General features: G+C 37.8%; 1 long non-coding RNA gene across 1 annotated transcript; it reads left to right on the plus strand.

Moving 5' to 3' along the window:
* Positions 1–380: 380 nt before the first annotated feature.
* Positions 381–5,889, plus strand: LOC139686160 (uncharacterized). Its single transcript, XR_011700310.1, has 4 exons — positions 381–438; positions 1,007–1,109; positions 4,809–4,928; positions 5,028–5,889. It is a non-coding gene; the product is annotated as an uncharacterized lncRNA (long non-coding RNA).
* The last annotated feature ends 1,004 nt before the right edge of the window (positions 5,890–6,893 follow it).

Genomic DNA, 6,893 nt, shown 5'->3' on the forward strand with positions numbered 1-6,893 from the left:
ATCTCTGCCATCACCTACTAAACCGACCTTCGGGTTGATTACTGTGTTTATGGTTTTTTTTTGTTTTTACTGCTGACGAAATCCATATGGTTATCTCTATGGCATAGATGAATAAAGATTACTGTTATTATCATTAAATATTAGTGCCTTGTATTATTATTGCTTTCCTCGTTACAATTCGTAAAAAAAAGACCTACTCTATCGATGACAATTAAATCTTAATCTATAAATAACCACCTTTTTTATGACACAAAACTACACTGGCCTACTGAGGAGAACGTCATATGTAATTTTGTGACAAAAAAGATTCAACTACCGGGCTATCAACCAAACTACGTTGAAAACAACAGAATTACGGAAAAGCTGCGCAGAGGGCACTGATGAGCATAAAGCGCATAGGCGCCTTGAGACTCGTGGTTGATTTCCATAGTTTGACTAGTGAGTATAAGAATATTCCAATAATTTAGCCATGGTGTCTTTAAACGAATTTAATAAATATTTGCATTTAACTTTGGTTAAGATTTCTGGGCACTGTTGGATGCTCATGGAGATCAATCTCTTGATCCAATTGTTAATTTGGTGTAATCGGAATTTTTACCTGGTTCACTTGTGTCGATAGAGTAACTTTTATATCTGCATTTCTTATCATTTAGTGTCATAGAGTAATTTAATTGCTTATCTGTGATGTACTAAATATTTGGAGATGTGGGCTGAGTTAATGTCAGTCTTGCAACTCGCCGGTCACGCTTAAGAGACTGTTCGAGGTTTCTTGAAATAATATAATAACTTTCATTTTGGTTTTAGTTTCACATTTTAAAAAATTGTTATTGTTCATGTCGGTTGAAACTTGCTGTCAGTGTATAAACTTCTTCCAATGTTTTCTGTGCTGTTGAAATACAATTGATGTTATCGCCATTTTGCAGCGTTACCCTATCTGTGTTGCTGTTGTTTATTGTGTGGTCCTTTGTTTAGATGAAGTTAAATTAATTTTTTTTTAATATTTCAGGTTTATGCCAACAAAAGATCGGTCAATATGAGTGAAAATGATGAATCACACGAACTACTTGGGCCTGAGAATATGCCTTTCAACCCTGCTTTCAGAATTCCCGGTGAGTCTTTGTGTTTCACTCTATATGAAGTAATTTCTGTGGACAAGGGTCTAAGTTATTCAAAAGATCTCTTCCATTTTCGCTAATATTATGTTGAATATATTTTTATTCGGTATTATAGATACTGATATTGATAAACATGGGAACATATCTCGTCAATTTAAGAATATGCAAAATACATTAAGTACAGAAACGTAAGAGAAACTATAACAATTATTAAGCGCTAAAATGCCCCAAGTTAAAGCGTTTTTTTTCCTTCCAAGGCTTAAAAAGTTTTCAATCTTTACCGAATGTTGAAAATAATTTTTATTAATTTTGTTCTACCGAGAAGCCACTCCTTGGCTCGGTTTAATATGTCATTAACTGTTTACCATACTCCATTGTAATATTTTTACAATAACCGACGTGCTGCCACTTCCACAGCTGGGAGAGCATTGAGATTGGTTTTTGCAGCAAAGCTTAGCATCCCTGCCCACGTATCCAAGTGTTTTAATCCCACTCTGACCAATAGGAGCAGCGTGGGAAATTAAATTGCATTACTTATGGAATGCACCCTTTATGAATAAATACTTATAAAACTGAGGGAGCCATGACATTGTCAACCGGGGTCATTATTCTCAGGAGGTTACTTTCTATGGCAACTTTAAAGTTTATTTTACGTATCAACATGAGTTTCCCAGGATAGTTTCAAGAATATGAGTACCTATCCCTAAGAGTTTTGTCGTAGTGGAGTACTTATGAGAGGACCCATTTATCCTCGAAAGAGGGGAGTTATGGTTTTTATTTGGTTGGGATGAAATTTGATGTTTCCTCATAGTTAACGAATGACTGATAATCATCACTCGATTTACTTATACAGTCAATGTTTCTCTGCACTGATCCAGTATATGTCCTTGGGAGGTCCCTCTATCATCAAATGATTATGAATTGATTTTGATGGGGACTGAGGTGGTGTGGTAGCTATCGTACTGGCTTCCAACCCAGAAGGCCCGGGTTCAAATCCCGGCGGTGTTGATTATTTTTCAGAGGTAACTCGATCCCTACTTGAGGTGCTTTGTGGAGGGCACTTTGAGTGAGTACGCCATCCGTCAAATGGGACATTAAGCTGCGGACCCCTTGGCGCCTTTCTTGAAGAGCAGGCTAATGCTGATGCCAGGTTTCTCTGCACCTGTCCATCCCTAATGGTGCAAATGACCTTAGCTGTCACTCACCCCCCCTAAATACTAATACTACTGATTTTGATTCAGCTGATTACAATTTAACTGTCCTTAAAGATTTCCACCATTGGCTGGCTATCCTAGATATTCCTTTTCCTCAAGTTTCCTCAGCAATATTGCATGATCAAGTGAGTGAAAATCCTTATTAAAGTCATTGAAAGCGCCAGTTACATTTGCATTATATCCATCGTCTAGTTCAAGTAGAATGTCATAAATGAATTAATATATAGCAGTTTCAGATGATTTATTTTTCATGGAGCCAAGTTAAGAGTTAGAGAGAATATTGAATTTACTTGAGCAAAACAATCTGTGGTACATTTCTTGTTCAAGTATCATATCAGAAAACAGACAGGATGGAAATGGGTGTATAATTATTCATGTTTTGTGGTTCACCTCCTTAAAACAATGGGAAGACTTCTGCTACCATTCATCTATTTAGGAAGATGGAGATTCATTTACTAAATGTGTAATGGCATTTACCATTGAAGAATTATTAGTACTTTTTAAGAGAGGCGATTGACAGCTGAAGTCATTTGTGCCATTAATGGGAAAGGAAGAAGGGTGGGCATTAGCCTACTCTAAGCAAAAGGTACCAAGAGGTCCGCTGTTAAACAGCCCATCCAACAGATGGCATACTCGCTCAAAGTACTCTCCATAAAGCACCTCAAGTAGGGATCAGGATACCACTGAAAAATATTTGCCGTCTCCAGGGTTCAAACTCGGGCCTTCTTGGTGGGAAGCCAGTATGTTAGCCCCTGCACCATTCCCCTTGAAGAATTATCATTGCCTAATAGCAGAGAGCTAATGTTATCATCATACCCAACAGTTTTTCATGTATATTTTTTAATAATGCTGTAAATTTTGTCATCTGTAGGGTGGAGAATGATTGATTGAGCATGGTGGGGTATACCCGGCAATAGTGAATTAGGTCTCAGTTGGTGACCTGTTGTCGCGTGGTTAGCGGCCGCGACATCATTGGTGGGAGCGTAGCACAGAATGAGAGAGTCGTATTCAGTTTATGAGTCTTTTATTTAACTCTTATCAAGCTATGGGGTTCAGGCACTGGGGAGTAGGGATGAGCGAGCGGGGCAAGGCTGGGCATGTCTGGTGTGGTCGTAGGCTCGACCGACGGACACAGAGTTAGGGTATCGGGAATGGGGAAGGAAGTAGGGTCGTCAGGAGAGGTGAAGGGAAGGGCTGGGTGTCTCTGGTGTGGTCGTAGGCTCGACCGACAGACTCAGAGACAGGGTATCGGGTGAGGAATGGGTAAGGAATGGGGTCCTGCTCGAGGATCGTCTCGCTTTATAAAGCATCGTGCCTTTGGGGGGAGGGATGACTTCAAAGTAGCTACATTGTAGCAACAAGGGAATTGGGTAGCAGACATTGTCTTGTCTTGGTTTCCGAGACACCCACACTCCATCATCATACATTGCCTGGTATGCTGGGGGGCACTCCTTGGGAGAGTCAACTGATAGTGGGGGCTCCCGAGAAACCCACACTACACTGTACTTCTATGCAGTCTGGTTATGGAATTGAGAAATTTTCATTCAGTAGATTGGCAATAGCATATTGGTGGGTAACAGGAGTATATGAGGAACAGAATCTCCATGGATTGTATAAAAAGTATTGGGAACAACTTTTTTCATGAAATAACTGTATGTTGCAGTGCAGTTGCACTGTGGAGATTCAGTGGTGAGGTGTCTGAATATCAACATATGCCAGTCGCTTACAACTGTTCATTCAGGCAAGATCATGTTTTTAATAGACCCCTGTGACTTGGTGCAAGTGCACCGAGCACTTGAACAGTGGTACGCCATCGCATGTTATGTTAGACTGGGGAAATCAGATATGGAGACTTTGGGCATGATGAAGTGTTCAAGGATGAAAGCATGCCGCAAACTGCAGTTTTTAAGTGGCCCAATCACCACCATTGAGGCATGGTAAAAATATCTTAAATAAACCTATTTTCCCAAACTTTTTCTGATACATTTTATATAAACCTTTTATACTCAGCATTTGAAACTTGGGAGGACAGTGTCGCTTTTTTAATCAGTTTCCAAACTAATTTACTACAATTTTTAGGGTAATGTATGACATGCATGTTATAGTTTCTTTTAGTCTTATCACCAAGTTATTGTGTTCCTTTTTTAATGGACTCATAACATGATCTCAGTGGGACAGATTAATTGATTTTATATTAATTAAGACCTGCTTAAAATGAGCAGAAGGTTTTATGACAATGGTTCTAAATTTCTAATTGTATTCTAGCTAGGAAGGTTGTATGTCTAATTTATGCTAAATGTTTGAATGTCTTTATGAATGCATAGTATTGGCCAATGCACATTTTCAGAAGTTTCTCCTAAGCAAAGGTATACAATACCTCGGGAGCATTCATGACTTAAATAACCTGACTATTATTGGCTGTCAAAAAATCTAAAATTTCTAATAATTTTCATTTTTATGTGTCATGATACACCATCAGAAAGTAGAAATATGGCTGGTGAGTATCGGTCAGGTGTGCCCTTAACTCCAGAGGAACGCCGGAGAAGAATCCTTGCTAGGGGCGAGGCCCGGTTACGGCGAATACTTGGAAGATCTCCAAGTAGGTATATTTCTCAAATGAAATGCATTATGAGTTCATCTCTTTAGTGCTGAATTTTGTGATAAAGTGGAAGGTATGATTTTTTCAATAACGTTCTAGGTATCACAGAAGAGACGATTGATGAAACTCCAGAGCTTAATATGGAAAACATTGTACCTGATAATCCTGGAAGAGGGGTAAATATGTCAGCAGCTTCAGAGGGTGAGATTCCACTAACTAGGGCTCAGCCTAGGCCTTTGCCAAGGCCCAGGCACAGGAATCGGAGACTGCCGGAAGTCAGAAAAATGCTACCTTTTCCAGTTATTATTATCCCTTATGTGATTATTGTAAAATTTTGTTATAATATGGTTTCAATAGGTTATTTTAATTTTAGGAATGCAAGTTATATTCATCCATTCTTGCTTTTGGAATTCAATTATATTTTACATAATTTAACAGCAGGGCATGGTACAAATATTCGGCTGACAAACTACATAGAAACATTCGGAGGAATGAATAAATTGCAGCGTTTCCTAGGGCTTATTGTCTATCCATTTTTTAGCATGATATATCACTTTTCGATATACTTCCTGGTGCTGTGCCTTCTAGAGGAAATCTTTGGTTAATATTTTTACAATACTTCAGGTAAAATAATTACTTGAGCTGATGCATTGACCCCATTTCACTGTTCAGAAAATGGTGGACCAGCTATTTTAAAAGCCTTACTTAAGTTCAATATGATCTGTATTATAGATTTAATCATTCCATTTTTTGCCTTATTTGTTCGCATTTTTGTTTTTTAAATAAGTTGTGTTTTATCGTAGATGTTTTAGTGTAAAAAAGAGATTTGTTTCAGTTTAATTTTTTTAAATTTGGATATTTAATAAGAGTGAAAGTAACACTGCATAAAGGCCTAAAATGGATTTAGTTTAAATCAAGATTATAACTTCTGTTTATTCTATTATTTAAAGGAAAAATTTTAGCTTACCATGTATGCATTCTTCGTATAATCTTCATTTATAAATTTATTTTACTTTAAATGTTGAATAATTTATTTTCTTTATTAATCCTCGCCAGTGCTTGTGCATAAAATATGAATGCTCACTTTATATCTTTTTTATCTACTGTCATTTGAATAAATTGCAATACCCACTATATCTTATGCTGGAGAAGTTAGAGCAGCAAAAACATTGCAAACATACAACAGTCCAACTTTAAAAACAGTTAAGAAAATTTCTTGGGTGGAGAAAAGAACAAAAAAGATTGAACAAATTTTGAAAGGTATTTATAATTTTTTCATGAAACATTATTTCTTCGGTATTCATTCTGTGACCATAGGTCAATAAGGTGTGGGCTAAACAAAAGCAATTTCCCATGAATGTGAGCACATTTACTCTGAAACCATAAGAGTAAAGGAACCAGTTTATTTCCTATTATTATTTTCCATAACATGTTTACCACGTGAAGAGAAAACTTAAGATTTAGGATGTTTGTGCCTGGTCGAGGAATAACACTGAAAGAATCATTTTCATGTGGGTCAGGTCTCATGGAGGCAGTATTCAGTGATGAAATCTGCTGATAATTAATGAAAATCTGCTGTTGAAATATTTCAGATCATATAAACTGTGAATATATTGGATAACTTCTACATTAGCCCCAAGTTGCTTCAATGGTTAGTTGATCTCGATCCCTACTTGAGGTGCTTTGTGGAGGGCACTTTGAGTGAGTACGCCATCCGTCGGATGGGACGTTAAACTGCGGACCCCTTGGCGCCTTTCGTAAAGAGTAGGCTAATGCCGACGCCGGGTTTCTCTCCACCCTTCATCCTTTCCTATCCATTCCCTATGGCGCAAATGACCTTAGCTGTCGGTCGCCTCCCCTCAAAACTACTACTATGGTTAGTTGATTTGCCATTCAATTTTGCTGGCACAACAAGGTTGAACTGGAGGTATAAGAGTGTATCTAAAACTTAGGAAACAATCAGAA

Source organism: Hetaerina americana, unplaced genomic scaffold, assembly GCF_022747635.1.
Source record: "Hetaerina americana unplaced genomic scaffold, ioHetAmer1.1.p SCAF_13, whole genome shotgun sequence".
NCBI classification, from domain to species: Eukaryota; Metazoa; Arthropoda; class Insecta; order Odonata; family Calopterygidae; genus Hetaerina; species Hetaerina americana.